The following is a 16,351-nucleotide window of genomic DNA, read 5'->3' as shown; positions in this document are numbered from 1 at the left end:
GGATGGCTAGCTACTGGCTTCCACATGTTAAGTTCTCAGTCTCCAGCAGGAGACAGAAAAAATGAGACGAGCTGGGGGGGGTCACACATCTCTAAAGAGGAGTCAGTAAACTGTACAGCATCTGTCTGATACAATACTAGACACTAGGGAAATTGCTTCATGCACTGTCTATAACTGTCAGCCTAGACTGTTATCTTGCTGTCTACAGAGGCAGGAAAGAGGTTACATGGGACAGGCAGAAAAAAAGGGCATCAGGATCTGACACATCTCCATCTTTAGTCTAGAAAGCTCATCAGCTGAGCCTGAGTGGAAGCCTTCCTGGTACCAGGAAATAGTTTATTCGATGAGCTTCTGCCTCTTCCTCCTGCCTTCCTCTTCCTCTCCCAAACCCAAGGGGTTAACTGTGCATGCCAAAATGGCAAATAAGACAACCTTCTAATCAAGCAAAGGGAGGAGAAGAGGGACGAGATTTTGAATGACAGTTACCAGGTTAGACCCAATACCTGCTTCCACTGCTTTAAATCCTTGGGGATGGGCTCTTGACACCTCAGGGGAACTTTGCTCCCCATTTGCATTTGTTTACCTGAATAATATTGTTGTGTGGATCCATGAAGTTCTATAGTATGGGGTTTCTCAACTGTCCAGATTACACTCCCTCCCCACAGGACACGCTTTGAAAAGGCTCAGACTTGTGTCCTGCCTTCCTCTGTTTGATGTACAGGGTATTTAAAATTGTCTTACTTTTCTGCTCTTCCAATGCCTCTACCACACTTCTTGGCACAAAATCCTATTTTCTGCAGAATGAAACACCTCTCTGGGGACGCACAGAGAAAGGATGCTTTAGGAAACTCGATCAAATGGACCCTTCCTATTCATAAGCTCCATCAGAGACCACAGTAACGGTGGCCCATGCAGCTCTTTCCATGCAGCACAGAAGCAAGAAATATTAGCTGGTCACGTCTCAGTATCTTACAGTTGCCTAAAGTAGCAGTTCTCAAACTGTTGCTGGTAACATGGTGCTAAAACTAGATTCGATTTTTTTGTAGTTGACACAGGGATGTTGGGTGAGGGCACGTGGCCTATGAGACAATTTCTCGATTTAGCATGTTGTCCATTCTGTGAAGAAGCTTGAACCCTGCTGGCCTAAGGATACACCGAAAATAGCTGACCTGCTTCTATGTGCTATTGTGGCTGCTTCAACATAGTTTTGAGGACACATCTTGTGACACTTGTGCTTTGGGGGGGGACTTTGCCTGTCAAATATGGACAGAAAGACAGGATGGAAGTACTGACTTCTAAACACCCTTCTTCCCCTAGTTCAATCTGTCCTACATAGCAACAGTAAGGAGACTTTGTCTCAGATGTTCAAAATGGCCAACATAGACCAGGCACTCCCAGCTGCGTCACAGAGACTAGCAATGTCATGGAAGTATCAATCAGTCATATGGCTCATAAAGTGCTCCCAGCAGACCCAGCAGCAGTGGTGTCAACCTCATCTTCTATGTATGCGCTATATCCTTCCAACAGGAAAGGAAACATTCTGAAGATCCTCCCCTCTCCCTACTCCCTGAAAGGAGAAAGAGAGAGAAATGTGGCTGGGGACCCTCCCCTGGGGCGAAATGTCAGCCCTGGAATGACGTGGCAAAGTCATCTCAGTTGGGTGTAGAAGGGAGGAGGGAGTGTGCGGGGGCTGAGGAGGAGTGGGTCGGGATGGAGTTGCAAATAAATAAGGACAATGCACAATTTATGAAGACAAGACAGTAGTAAGTGCTATTCACCCAGAGTGTAAATTGGTATTGATGCCACAACACGGTCCAGCCAAAAAATAATGATGATGATAATTTAGGGCCTGCACTATATCTCACTCAAGGCACAGCCTCATCAGGCAGCAGCTCCCACCCTGCCTACCTCTCCCCCTTCTCTTTTCATTGGTGTCCTCCTAAATCAAAGACACTCAATGCTGATTTGATTATATTCCCTTATTTTATTTATCAGCCATTGCTCGTTCTCCCCCTCTCCCTGCAAGTTCTCAGCGTGTGCCTCCATCGTTTTTCAGTCCCTTGCAATACTCAGAGGAACAAGCCTGTCTCTAGGCCACAGGAATTAGAATCCCTACCAGTGTGCATGCCATCCTCCACAGCTCCTCATTCGTCATCCTTTAATCTCGCCTGTTTTATGCTCCAGATCCTGGCTACCCGGTCCTGACTTTCCAGGTTTATAGTCCTGACTTACTTCCCTCCTGAAACATTTTACAGCTTAGTTATTGGCCCTCAGGGTCCTCATTTACACAAGTGCTGTTTTCACTATAGTTAAGACTAATTCACTGGGTTAGTTTGCTCTTGCATCCTGCACTACCATCAGCTCCCAGACTCCTCTCTCAGGCAGGGAGGTGAGGGTTCCTCTAATGGATGGGAGATTTTTTTATTATTATTATTTTCCTTTAGGGTATTGCAGTTCCTGAGTTAAATTCTCCCTCGGTTTGACACAGCTCTGTCTGTCTTTCTCTGACACGCACCCGCCCTCAGGGTGGCCTTAGGATTTCTGGGACCCCAAGGGGGAGAATTAGCCTGCGAGCTGTTTCCCTCCTCCAGCTCCACTGGTACAGGGAGACATCAGGCGAGAGTCAAGGTAAAACCTTGGGAGCCCAGGTGCGTCCTTTGTTTGTGCCTCAGGCCTGGCTGACTCCACTCGGCTCCTGTAGCATGCTACCCTGGGTTTTCCTGGTTTTTTTTATTTTTCTCATTAAAGAAAAAAAATACTTTCCCTGTCATTTACATTCATTTCCTCACCTGGGCTTTATATGGCTGCTGCATGACCATTAGAGCCCTACTTTTCTATTACTTTTAACAGACACACACACACACACACACAGGGCATATTTCAATAAATCTCCCCAGCCAGGGCTCATTTTCCAGCACTGCTTGCCTTCCTCGGCTTTCACAGCTCCCGCTCCAGCTGGGTCTTAGATTTATTTGGTTTATGTACCAGTTTTCTTATAAAACACAGCAGAATCAATGCTTTTCTCTTACAATCGCTTGGCTGTGCCCAAGGAACCTCCTACAGGGCAGGGAGATCCCTTTGTGGGCCACTTGGCCAACCTGCTTGGAGCCCCAAGGGTTGCACACAGTGTGCACAAAATGGGGCCGATTGCAGCTACGCTCATCTGTAGTTGGGGAATTCTGTCTCAGGGAGACTACATGTCCCAGCATGCAATGCTTCATCTTGATCCCAGTAGTCCAGCCCACAAAAACTACTGGACTCCATCTATATCAAGAAGAAGCATTGCATGCTAGGAGTCCGAATCCCTGTGGACCGCACTGCTCTACAAAAGATGAGTGTGAATGCAGACCACATTGCCGAAGTATAAGCCTCATTTCAGCCACTCTTCACCTTATGAATCCATCAAACGTCCTTTACAGATATCCCTGTAATAAGATTGGGCCTGATTCTCCATTGGCTTGCCCCTCACGTAGTCGTGTGCACCTGTACAAACAAGGTGTAACATTCTACCACTGGTGTATGTGTGATTGGGTAGCAGAGGTATATCTGTGAACACAAGGTACACAGCTGGGGAGAATCAGAGCCATCGTACCTAATCTTTTCCCAATATTCCAAGTAAATTAAAGAGAAACTATAGTTCTGTTACAGATTCCCACACACCAGCATTCTGAGGATCAGATCCACATGCTGATCTCTGTCCCCTGTGAACTATTTTACATAAGCATAATACAAAATAACAAAATTAATTATAATAAGGAATAATTAATGAAGAGTGAATCTGCAATTAATACTTTGCCCTTCTATAGCACCCTTTCTCTAAGGTTTTAAAAGCTGTCTGCCATACCTATGAGAGGTAGTTATATATTGCTATCCCCATTTAACAGATGGATAAATTGAGACAGAGAGAAATTAAGTTGGTTGCACATGGTCATACAGTGATTCCGGAACAGAATCCAGGAGTCCTGACTCCCATTCCTTTGGTCTTAGCACTAGACTAACTTCAGTGGTTCTGGCCTCAGGTTGGTTTCTGAATGACATGAGAGTCTTAAGTGTTTGATATACACTTGCAAATGAAGACGGGAGTTTTCAAAGGAGCTGGGCACTGGCCTAACTCTTCTTGTTGGAATCAGGAGGTTGAGCACTTTGGGACATGCCCTCTGCAGCGCAGAATCGACAGAACACTGCATTTTAGAGATTTTTTAAAATACCAAACCCAGAAACAAAAACAGCCACACGAAATCAAGTGCCTCAGAGCACCAAGAGTTCAGCATATTTTAAGTCTGTAATTTTTCCAGGACAGTTTTCTCAGCAGCGTCACCATGACCAGCAATTCAGATGCCCCTTGGAGGCCATGCTACAAAAACCCTTTCACTTACACTCTTTTTTTCTCTGATCTACACAAGCTTTGTCACCTCAGGTGAAAAATACCCTTTAAAAAAAGAAGTATGCACTGAAATACCATGTGTCTCCATGCACGCACTTATCGTGGTCATATGACCATCGGGGATCATGTGATTATCTTCAGCGTCTGTTCCTTCCTTTGCCTCGTCTCATTGCCACGTGACCCTTTTCCACCCTCTGTAACGTGCTGCCTGCTGATGTGTTTTCACTTGAACACACTGCTGACTGGGTTCCTCCAAGTGCAGGCAGTGGGAGGGAAAAACCAACACTCTCGTGTGTGTGTCTGTTTCCTGGCCTGGCGTGAGTACCTTATCACTGGTGCCAGCAAAGTTAAGTTCACTGAGAGATAAGTGTGCCGAGGGATCCCCTCAGATCCCGCTGCCAGCTGGTACAGGCAATAAAGACACAACACATCATAAATTCCTGCAAACCTTACTTGTTTGAAGGGCAGAGCAGTCCTGGTCTAATGTATTTAGTAGCCAAAAAAAGGTGGGGGGAGGGGGCGGACTTGAAATCTGACATAGCCGTTTCTATTCACTAGACAAAAGTATAACAGCAGACTCGCTGAGCAAAGCAGGCTGGGCGAGTGGGGGCTGCCTGTTGGTTCTGAGTTCAGGACTCCTGCCTGCTCCACAGCCCCTTCTAGTCTATATATAGGGAGGCACTGATGAGTTTCAATGGGATTCATGTCCAGTCCTCCTTGGCTAGGGAGAGGAACATGTGCAATTTTTTGGAGGGGTGGTCATTTGTTTGCATGTCAGAGTGATATGGGTCGTGCGTAGTGTGTCTGTTTGTGTGTTGGCCTGTGTCTGACAGAGATGACAGAGCGATCATGTTACCCTCCAGTGGATGCAGCCTACAGAGGACCTAAGCCCAAACACCACTGCCCAAGTCTGAATGTTTCACAGGTTACCACTAGTAACGTATAAATAATTTTACAACTCCGCTACGTGCTCCTGTTATTATATCACTCAGGAGACAACACCTTTGGATCTGGCTTTCCTGAGCATCCTCATTGACTCTAACAGGCCTCCTCATGTGAGTAAGGCATGTAGGATCAGACTATCCTACCTTAAGACATGACTGCAGGCCATGAAAGTGTCTCTGATATGGACCCACAGTTCTCCAGGCTATGTTACCTGGTTCGGTTGTCAGACCCTGGGGCAGATTTGTCCAAGCAGCAGTGTGTCCCATGCCATGGTCAGTCTCTGTGTAAGTCCTGCACATCACCACAGCCAAAACAAGAGACCGTATATCAGCACCAGCCTTCCCAGAGAAGCCTCCTTCTATACTCAGCCTCTCTCAGCTGCAAATCACCATTTAACTGTCTTGCAATGTCCTCCTGCTCCATTAAAGTTTTGTGGAGCAGAACCAGGCACTGTAGGGAGCATGGGGGATCCCTGAATGCGCATGGTATGCTGGCCTTGCGGGGGTTAAGTAGACAATACATGAAAGAAGGTTTGTTCAGGGTTGGGGAGAATATGCCTCTAACTAGGGGATAGGGATTAAAGCACCAATTCATTGTCTCCCATGATGCTTCTTCTTTGGGATCTTGAGATCTGTGCTCTAGGGACAGTGTGCACAATATGTCCACTACATGGTAAGAGAAAAGGCACCAGGTTGTGTTAAAGAACCGCTGCTCTGTTCCCAGAGGCTGGCTCTGAACCCATGAGTCAGGGATGGGGGCATCACATACCTTGTCTTTGCTAGTGTTACCCTCCAACATCAGTGATGTAAGAGCTCAGCCTTGCCCATTCTTGGCTCTCCAGCCTGGGGTCTTCCTCAGGGCTGTGCTGGGTGGACCTAGAAAAACAAAAGGAAGCAAATTAAAAAGGTCCATTTGGGAGGCAGTAGCTGAAGAGCAATTACTAAAGGGAAAATGGGTAAAGCCCCCCCGTCTCCAATATAATCCTGGTTGCAGCCAGAGCAGCAAGGCTTGAATGGGAGTCTCATGGCAGAATGAATGCTTGAGCCTCCCCTTCCCCCTCTGCCATACTCCGGAGGAGAGAATGACTGGCGGCTGAAAGTCCAAAGGGAGGCGATGCACAAAAGACCTTAATTAGAAAACTGAAAGCAGCAGCACAAGGGGAGGGGGCGGGGGATCTGAACCCAAGGTCAGCACTGCTGGGGTAAGTCTCCCAGGCACCACTGGCTAACTGACCTTCATAATCACCCACTTGAGCAATGGTATGGGGGGGGGAAGAGGGGGGAGAAAAACACCCTCAAATGTGTGCGTGTGAGTGGTGGGGGGAGACTTCGCTTATTTATCAAAGTTAATTAAAAAAATATATCCAGTTTAGATTCAAAATCCCAATCCAAATATTAACCCCTTCCTGCCCCCTTGCCAAATCTCCTAAGTAAACAAACTAAATCTTAGGCCCAAGTTCAGAACAGCCCCTTGGGGCTCCTGTGCCTTCCGCTTCCTCGCCTTACAGATTACATCTCCTTTAACAGGCCTAAATGGAACTCAGAAGCTCAGCTACCCCCAGCCACCCCCAGGGAGATGCGAGCCGTACACTCAAAAGCGGCACCCTCATGGGAGCCAAAGCGAGGAGACCAGGAGGGTCAGCAGTAGGCTGAGGGCTTGGTTCGCACAAGTGCTGGGCACCTGCACCTCCCATCAGCTTTAGCTGGTGTTATGGGTGCTGGGCATCTTTGGAGACCAGGCTGCTGATTTTAAACAGGAAAAAAACAGACCCGGTTAGAGCAGCAAAAGGAGCCTCCTGCGGACGGGGAGAGAGGAGCAGCAGGAGGAGGGAATTAAAAGAAGTAGGGCTGTCTCATCACTACACTAAGGAACAGAAATACAGTGGGCCTCTGAACCACAGTCTGCAATGACTCACATCCAGGGCAATCCAAGGTGGGGAGTATATAGGGCACAATTCTGGGCAGGTTTGGCCTGAGGTTCAGCTGTCTTGGCACTTCCTGCTCCTCTTGACACTGTTACTTTCCAAGGAGTGTAATAAAGAATGGTTATCAGGGCCTGACCCAAAGCCCACTGAAGCCAGTGAAAGGCTCCTGTTGACTTCGATGGGCTGTGAACCATGACACCTGGCCTTTCAGGTGGTCTCAGATCCAGTGCAGCATCTGATATGTCTGGTGTCACAATGGGGCGACCTGCTGGCCTTGCAGCGGGAGGATTCAGCTAATAGATGCTGAGGTCCTCACCTTGCCACCATAACCCTGCCGTTTTCGAAGGTGCTGGCCAAATATGTATGTTTTCCCACGCCCAGCCCAGCCTCTAAGGAGTTAAAAGGCATTCTGATTTGAATTCATCCTGTGGGATTCCCATTGCCAAAGCTTTGCATTGTAGTTGATAAACCTGGGTCATTATTTGCTTCCTTAAACCTAGCACTGAGCCAGCTTCTCCCGCATCTCCCTCTCTGTCTGTCTCGCTCTCTCACTCTCTTTTGGAAGCATCCTTTGTGGCTGGTGCATAGCTCAATGATTCCCAAGTCAGGGCAAATATGGAAAATCCATATCAAACAATGACCCAGGAGAGGGAAGGAGCAAAGCTTCATTCACTGGCAGACTTCTCTCCTCCCCACCCCCTAAACTCCTCCACTGCTGCCCTCCTTGCCCAGCTTGTCCTGAGTCTGGAAGAGCAGAAGTGGTCACACTCCATACCCTTTAGGGAAGGGGAAGGCAAGGGGGGAGAGTGGCAGGGGGAGGGGACGGTCACAGGGGAACAGAATGAACTTGTTCTCAGGGAAAGCATCACATCCAGACTGGCAGGTTTCTTTTATCCTGTTTCAGTTCAGTAAAAGCCTCAATTAACTCCACATTAATTATTAAATCAGAACAATGCGTCTCTGGGTTCCAACAGCTAGATTCTGTTACTGCCATTTCTTTGGGGAGCTTGACTAGTTTTACAACTTAGGACATAAATATCATTCTTCAAGGAGTTTTGGGGTTGTTTTTATTTTCCTCTCTCTGGTTGCCCATAGCGTTTTTAATTAATATCTCTCTGTCTTTGCCTATTAACACATACATGGCACATGTTAGATGTGGGGAACATGGTTTTTGGGTCCATCTGCGCTAGGTCAAGATAAATGCACTGTCTAGAGCGTGTAGCACCTCAAAAAATCCTTTATCTCCAACGCAATTCTCCCAGGCAATGGCAGGGGCTAGCGTAGCCAATAACCCGAGCTCACTTTCTAGCAAGCCTTTGCACCACATCCAGCGTGCTGTCTGCACAGCTTGGGCAGCAGGGAGCATTCTCACCAGGGTCCCATTTGACATAGCTGCTCCTCTGTAGTACACAGTATCGGGATTCCAAATACAGCCCACCCTTAATCCTGGGGCCATTACCTAGAACCCCTCCTCCGAGGCTGGCAATAGGGATTCTGCTGCCCTACGCTAACCAGCACATGTTCACCTCTTACCACCCCGCAGCCACACACACACAGCTACTGAATGCTGTGTTGCCCCTAGTAATTCATTGGCCTAGATGACAGCCTACTCAGGCTGGCATAGTAGAGCCATCTCTCCTCCTCTCCTGCCCACAGATGCTCTCCTTTGGCGATCACCCTGATAGCATAATTATTTCCCTCCTCTTGACCACAGGCAGGTGGAACGTGGTGTGGCTTGTTTCAGAGCTGGGGTTAGTGGTGCTCTATGCATATGACCAGTAAGTGTGTGTTACAGAGCACTGAGGAGCACTTATGGGAGACCAAGAATGGGTTATAGGATGGCACCATCCTGGACACCTGCCCCTCTTCTCCAGCCTCTACACTGCCCAGCAGCATTAAGTGCTGCCTCTGCACGCCACTGAACTGGTCCAGCTTTGACTTGGCCAGTTTGCTTCCCCAACCCCTTAGCTCAGGCCCTATTCTAAAGACAGTCATCTCAGCGTCCCTGGCTCTTAACGCTCATGTCTCCCAGCTCTCCCTTTGCTCGCTGTCACCCTTCCCAGTTCAGTCAGTGTTACAGAAGTTCTTCAAGCTTTTGTTTTTATAGACTAGCCAGCTCCCACCTTCCTGCCTTCTGGTCAGACCAGTGCCTGGTGTTTCGGAGCCGAATGTCTTTCCTAATGGGAAGAATCCCAAGGGGCGCTTGAGAAAGCCTTCCTGGGAGGCTCCCTTCTCTGCCTCCCACCCACCTAGATCTGAAGCTCTCCGAGGTGAGCATGGCTCTGGCTTTGCAAAACTCTGACATTGATAGCACTGGATGCCATGGCTTTGTATCCACTGAACGGGTGCAGCACAGCTGGGCAAGCTGCCCCAAAGTGCCTTGAACTGGAGGGGACAGACTCTAGGGGTCAGAGGGCCTCCACCCCCAGTGTTGGCAATCCCCCAGCAGTGTGGCTAAAGAGGGAAGGATGGAAGCCCTTTACCCCACTTCAGTTTCTCTCCCTCAGTCTTCCCCACTGTGAGCGTTTGCTGTTCCACTCATTGTGTGCAGCATGAATGAAGGCGATTAGAAAAGAAAAGTGGCAGAGTGGAAGGGATGAGACTGAAGGCACAGGCAGTGAAAGAGAGGCTACAGGTATAACCCTTCTGCCAGGTGGAGCTGGCAGCAACCAGGGCCGGGTTCAATATCGAGGGGTTCCTTTTCAACAATACAACACAGAACCAGCTTGAGCCACCACCCAATAACGTGGGAAAATTACACATCTCCCCTGCGCGCCTCTGAGAGGCAATACTTCCCCACTCACAAGCAGAGTCTGAGTGTAAAAAAGAAACTTTTAATGAAAGGAGTGGAGTCTTCTGACATTAAGTAGGGAAATGCCACAAGCAGGATTCATAATAATAAAACCGTGATCAGGACACCTACCCCAGAATGCGTGGGGATGGGGCAGTGTCTTCTCACGTTCTTGAGTTCTACAACCAAAATTTCCTTTTCTGTGCCCCTCTCTGCTCCCTCACGGGTCTGGCATTCAAGCCCCTGGCTTAACAAGGTCCTTTCAGCTGAGGATGACCCCCTCATTTGGAACAGGTTAAGCACAATTCTGTTCTCCTTTACTCAGACAATAAAGACAACAACATTGATGATAACATTTCACTACCCCTGCATTCAGTACTAAAGTGATTTGTAACCCAACACCAGCCAAAGTTGATCACTTGGAGCTAGACAGATCCCGTCTGCTAGATACCTACGCAGAGTAGGTGTGTTCATGTAAATACAGTTTGCTCATGAAGTCTCTCCCCCTCCACAACTAGCTGTCAGGGGAGAGTTCATTCAGACCCTCCTTACATTGGGAAGTGAGGTTTCCTACCTACACTATGTTTCTCATTAGCACAACCCTCTCCCCATCTCCTCTCCCAGCATGAGAATGGTAGTGTAATGCTCTCCCTGGCTTCATTCTATACCCAAGCAGCATGGTATCTCCCAGCTCATAGTAATGCTTTCAAACCAAGCTATTCAGAGAGCCCTAAGCTGTCACCACGTTCCCAAGTCAATATTCTGTCACTGTCTTGTTGCTCACTTCAAATCTCACTGAGTTGCCAGGAGCAATCACTGCAGGGAACATCTGGCTTCACCCCGGTATCCTTGGGCTGGAGGGAGCATACTCAGTCATTCTGTGGAGATGGGGCATGTGTAGTCTGCTGAGCACTAAAAGATGTGAGGGGCTGGAGCATGCTCAGTGAGGATGGAATCGTTGGGGATTTGAGCTGTTAAAGTCTATCAAGTCTCTAATGAGCATCTGCACACTGATTTTTCAAAGCCGTATAACTTGACCAAATTTGGACAGATTTTCACAGAGAGGGCAAAAGGCACATCCTTGACACAAAGGCCAAGTCCCAGCCAAATTTCAAGTCTCTGTTCCAAAGCGTGAGGGAGTTAGAGCTTTCCAAAGAGAAGGATGTGAGAATTTTAACATTGAAAAACAAAGTATTTTCCCCTAGCCTCATTCTCAGAAACAGCTGAACCATTGTGGCTGAAATTTTCCAAAAATATCAGCTTGAGGCACACACCCAGCATGGAAAATGTCAGAACAAACAGTTGAAGTTTGGCAAAACTATAAACAACTGAAAACAGAAAGTGTTGGGCAACTTTAATAATAGGGGATGCTACCAGCCCCACCTATAACATGTGGGGTGAACAGCCTGGATTTGGAAGCATTAACATGAATCTGGGGGCATCATGCCGTGCTTCTGTATCCTAGAAACATCAGCTCCATGACTCATTGAATCCTTGGTTTTTTTGCTGGCACTACTATATAAGGGTGTCATTGATGATGGTGGTCTTTGCAATGTGGATTTGTACCCATCAAATGGGAGAGGAACTGAGACCCATCATACTCATTTCACATAGGCCACCGAACAGCCTCTTCACAACACAGTCACTGCCAGTAGAAGGCTCTGCCACGTTCCTGAGCCCTCCAGACTCCTACAAGAAATCTGCTCCGTGGCCTGAACCCTTTCTGAGTTAAAATCTCAGCAGAGGAAAGCAGTGAAGCAAACTCTTCAATGCTTCCAAAGTCATTAACTCTGTCAGTGCCACATCTGGGAGTTACAGCCTTGAGTCATCTCCATTGCTGCCCATCTATTTAAGCCCTATGAATTCACCACTTGTTGGGCATCCGTATTGTACATGCCCATGATATCAGCATGTCTGTAACGGTTCAGGCTGTGAAACAAACAGTCATGGTCCAGTTTCAGTGGTTGATTTAACTGAAGCACTGTAGCACTGGCTAGAGACAGGCATGGTGCCAGCAGACACTGTGCAAGCTTCCACTACCTGGCTCATAAGAACAGCCCTACTGAGTCAGACCAATGGTCCATCAAGCCCAGGGGTTCTCAAACTGGAGGTCAGGACCCTTCAGGGGGTCATGAGATTATTATGTGGGGGGTCGCGAGCTGTCAGCTTCCACTCCAAACCCCGCTTTGCCTCAAGCATTTATTAATGCTTTAGTGTTAAATATATTAAAAAGTGTTTTTAATTCATATGGGGAGTTGCACTCAGAGGCTTGCTATGTGAAAGGAGTCACCAGTACAAAAGTTTGAGAATCACTGATCTAGCCCAATATCCTGTCTTCCAACAATGGCCAATGTCAGGTGCTTAAGAGGGAATGAACAAAACAGGTAATCATCAAGTGATCCCTCCCGTTACCCATTCCCAGCTTCTAGCAAACAGAGACTAGGGACACTTCAGAGCATGGTTTTGCATCCCTGCCCATCCCGACTAATAGTCATTGATAGACTTATCCTCCATGAACTTATCCAGTTCTTTTTTGCTCCACCAAATGAAACCAAACCCATTCCTGTGTAGCCCTGCCAATCCAGTTATTGGCCTCTCCTGAGCCTGCCATGCTGAAGGTGCAGTGGATTTGTCACAAGGATAGACATTCTCTAGGGACTGGGATGGAATCCTCAACCTCACTTTCATTTGAGTTCTACAGCCTAGTTGACAAGACTTGGCTTCAGAGTTAAAAGGCTGAGGTACTAACCCAACCCCTCCTCCAACCAAAAAAGGCTACCTTTTACCCTCACTCACATCTTGTGCAACCCCTCTGACTTTTAAGTCATAGCAGAACCTGTCCTGGAATCTTTGTGGGGGTTTAAGAACTGGCCTGAAGTCTTTCCATGGCCCAAGTGTCTCCTAGTCCCTTAGAAGAGTCAGTTCTTCAACTGCTCTTGTCAGCATTACACACAGCCCTGCCTGCTCCCCTCAGGATCCATCTTGATTAAATCCAGCCAGTGACACAATGCAGCATTTAATCCATCGCCTCTCACAACCTTGGGAGAATTCAAGAATTAAAAAACAAAGCACATTCCCTACCCAAAAAACATATTCAACTGGGGATAAACGTTTGTCTTCAGTTACACGCATGTGCCACCCCATTGAGTTGAGTGGAGCAGCACAGGGCAGGGGTTGGCCATCGGCCATAAGTTTGGACTCTTGGGGACAAAGTCTGCCCTGAATTTATGTCTCGTGGATGCATGGAATGTTTGTCCCTGTGGAATGGGGCCCTCTTGGCTCAGACTCAAACTTCTGAGAACTGAAGTGAGGCAATGGTGCCCATTTGGTGTCAGCACGTGGGAAGCTTTGATGCTGGGGACAGAAATATAGTTGGGAATGGGGCTGATAACCTTTTCCCAAATTGCTTGTGTGTGTGTGTGTGTGTGTGTGTGTGTGTGTGTGTGTGAGAGAGAGAGAGAGAGAGAGAAACAGATGGACAAATGGATAAAAAAGAAGGGCAGACATGGATAGACAAGCGAGGTAAACAGATAGTTCTGTGACTGGCCAGCTGGCCCTTTTTCCCCCTCCCCCCTCAGACTCGGGGAGCTGGCACCACTTCATGCACGACCTGCAATGCCACTGACCATGTGATTTGTTTTGCCTCCATTGGAAAGTACTGCAAATTTTGCTGCAGTGAACTCACTGTCTGTTACCCCCATGTCCTTCAGTAATGCCATAGACCATGGCTTTTCAGATCTGTTGGCAAAGAGGGAGGAGGAAAAAGATAAATATATTTATAATGGAGAAGCTGTTTCCATGTTTCCTTTTCAAATCGCTCCAGGGCAGCAGAAGGGGTTGGAAGGGAAACAGCAGTAAATATTTAATTTTATTCTTGCAAAAGATTAAAAAATATCCAAACTCTGCAGCTTGTTGCTTGTGTGTATGTGGGCTGGGCATTCACCATCAGCATACACCATGCTCAGCGGCTGACAGACTGATTTTACGATCTTCAGGTGCAAGGTTATCCTGGGAGGCTGCTCTCCGGGGGATAAGGAGCACAAACCTCATGTTCAAAAGAAAAGCCTCTGGAGCCGGATCCAGACGTCTGGGGGCAACTGTCAAACACAGATCTGCCTGAAAGACTCTACCCAGAGCTCTGGGTCACGTGCAAGCAGAAGGCAGACAGGAAGGCACACTGCAGAAAGGCTGTGGGGAATCTCTTAGGAGCAGTGGTGCAGCCCCCTCTGAAAAGGAGAGGAGGAAGGATGGTCCCCTAACTAAGGCACTGCTCGGGGACTCTGAAGATCTGGGTTTGAGTCCCAGCTCTGCCACAGACACCCCGTGTAATCCCGGGCAAGTTGCACATTGCCTGATTTTTCAGAGGCAATGTGTACCTACTATTCACAGGGTGGGATTGTCAAAAGTGCATGACTCAGAAGCTCAAGCCCTACTGACTCTCAAAGGGACTAGTGCTCCTTAGGCACTTTCGAACTGCTCCCCACCCACCGCCAAAAGGAGGTTGCAGATGTTCAGCAGCTCTGGAAATTAGGCCGTTCATCTCTCTGTGCCTCAGATCCCCATTTACAGAATCTTTATTATCCACCTTTCCAAAGTGTCTTGAGCCCTTTGAATGAAATCTGCAATAATGATTCAAAGTTAATGAAGTAATTATTATTATTTATTATCATTGTAGTTTTGGAGGGGTAGTAAAGGGGTGGATGAAGAATGGCAAAGAGGTGCACTTTAAATACACACACATCTCAGTCTAACCCAGGATTAGCACATTGCCTTTCACACACATTTTACTATTTGTAAGCTCCCAGGGGCAGGGACCTTGAACCTTTGCTTGTTCTGTAGGAAGCCTGGTGCACTGCTGTGAAATAATCTATTAATAATAAAACCAAAGTTAAAGGGACACTATCAAGTGTTAGCCAGTATAGGGACAGCTAGTTCCATGTACCATGCTGTGTTAGAGGGGGAGCATTAGAGGGGGAGCGTTGCAGAGGTGGGGAAGAAGGTCCCTGAGATATTTATGGTAACAGGGACCATAGAACTACCTAAGATAGAGAGGTAGACTTTCTCCCCCACTTTGCATCTGTGGAAGACAGGCAGGGCCGGTTCTAGGTTTTTTGCCACCCCAAGCAAAAATTTTTTTGGCTGCCCCCCACCCCAGCCCTGGGCTCTCACCCCCTTCCCCTGCTGCCCCAGCACTGGACTCTCTCTTCCCCCCCACCCCACCCCACCCGCACCCCCTGCCACCCCAGCGCTGGGCTCTCTCTTCCCTCCCCACCTGCACCCCCTGCAGCCCCAGCCCTGGGCTCCCCCCTACCAGTGCTGACTCTGCCCACTCCCCCCTCGCCTCCAGCCGATCCGGCACTGGCAGGGTCGGGGTAAGCAGCAGGGCTACCGGGCTGCGCCTCAGCCCAGGGTCCCTCCAGCCGGGGCTCCCGCCTCCAGGACCGGCTGGGCAGAGCTGGGGGACCGCCCCGGCATGGGGCTGAGGAGCCGGGGCAGGGTAGCCTCAGAGGGAGCGGAGCCCCAGAGAATGGGACGTGGGCCCCATACGGCAGCGCCCGGCCCTCTATGGCCCAGCTGCTGCTGCTGCTTCTGACCACCCTGCCGCAGCCCCTGTGCGGCTCGGGGCACTTAGCCCAGCCCCAGCTGCAGCGCTGGGGGGTGGCCGCCCTGCGGCACCTGCAGGGTGGCTCCATGTGCCCCGCGGGGCAGCCCCCAGTCCAAGTGTCCCCTGTTCGGAGCCTGCCCAGCTCAGCCACAAAGTGCGGCGCTGCTCCCCCACGGCGCGAACTGCAGTGGCCCCAGTGCGCCGCCCGTGCACGATGCGCTGCTGCTGCCAGGGCCAACTCTAGGCTTTGCCGCCGGAAGCACAAAAAAAAAAAAAAAAAAAAAAAGAGGCCAGAATGCCGCCCTTGAAAATGTGCCACCCAACAGCCAGTTTGTTATACCAATCACCAGCCTAATTTTCACCGTTTGCTTTGATAACTCGAGAGCCTGTCATTAGCTTGGGCTGAGGACTAGCCATTAAGCAATTAATGCTGAAGTCAATTGTGTTGGGAGAAGTTTTACAGACTGAGGCTGAGTTTTGTTGTTTTAAAATATAATAGACATAATAATACAAAAATCCCCTTCAGGGTCCAACAAGAATAACAGACTCCCCCACCAGAATGCTGCCGAGACACCCCGGCACCTCCTAATTCGTGCATACATCAAACTGATAACTTCGTAGAGAAATAAACATGACCCAGAGGAAGAAAAAAGGACCCAACTCTTTAAATCTATCAGTTATATAAGCTTTGGGCTAACTGGG

The 16,351-nt window shown here is 48.6% G+C and overlaps 1 long non-coding RNA gene across 3 annotated transcripts in view; it reads right to left on the bottom strand.

Moving 5' to 3' along the window:
• LOC128826189 (uncharacterized) overlaps window positions 1–16,351 on the bottom strand; it is a 38,528-nt gene that overhangs the window by 19,406 nt on the left and 2,771 nt on the right. For 2 of the 3 annotated variants that reach the window (XR_008442813.1, XR_008442814.1), the window contains exons 1-2: window positions 6,098–6,397; window positions 5,541–5,620 (exon numbers count right to left, since the gene is read on the bottom strand). This is a non-coding gene — a long non-coding RNA (uncharacterized LOC128826189). Of the gene's footprint in view, window positions 1–5,540; window positions 5,621–6,097; window positions 6,398–16,351 lie in introns of those variants that run through there. The other variant, XR_008442815.1, reaches the window with a different exon arrangement.

This window comes from Malaclemys terrapin, chromosome 19, assembly GCF_027887155.1.
Source record: "Malaclemys terrapin pileata isolate rMalTer1 chromosome 19, rMalTer1.hap1, whole genome shotgun sequence".
Taxonomy (NCBI): domain Eukaryota; kingdom Metazoa; phylum Chordata; order Testudines; family Emydidae; genus Malaclemys; species Malaclemys terrapin.
This window is presented reverse-complemented; position numbering and strand designations above follow the sequence as displayed.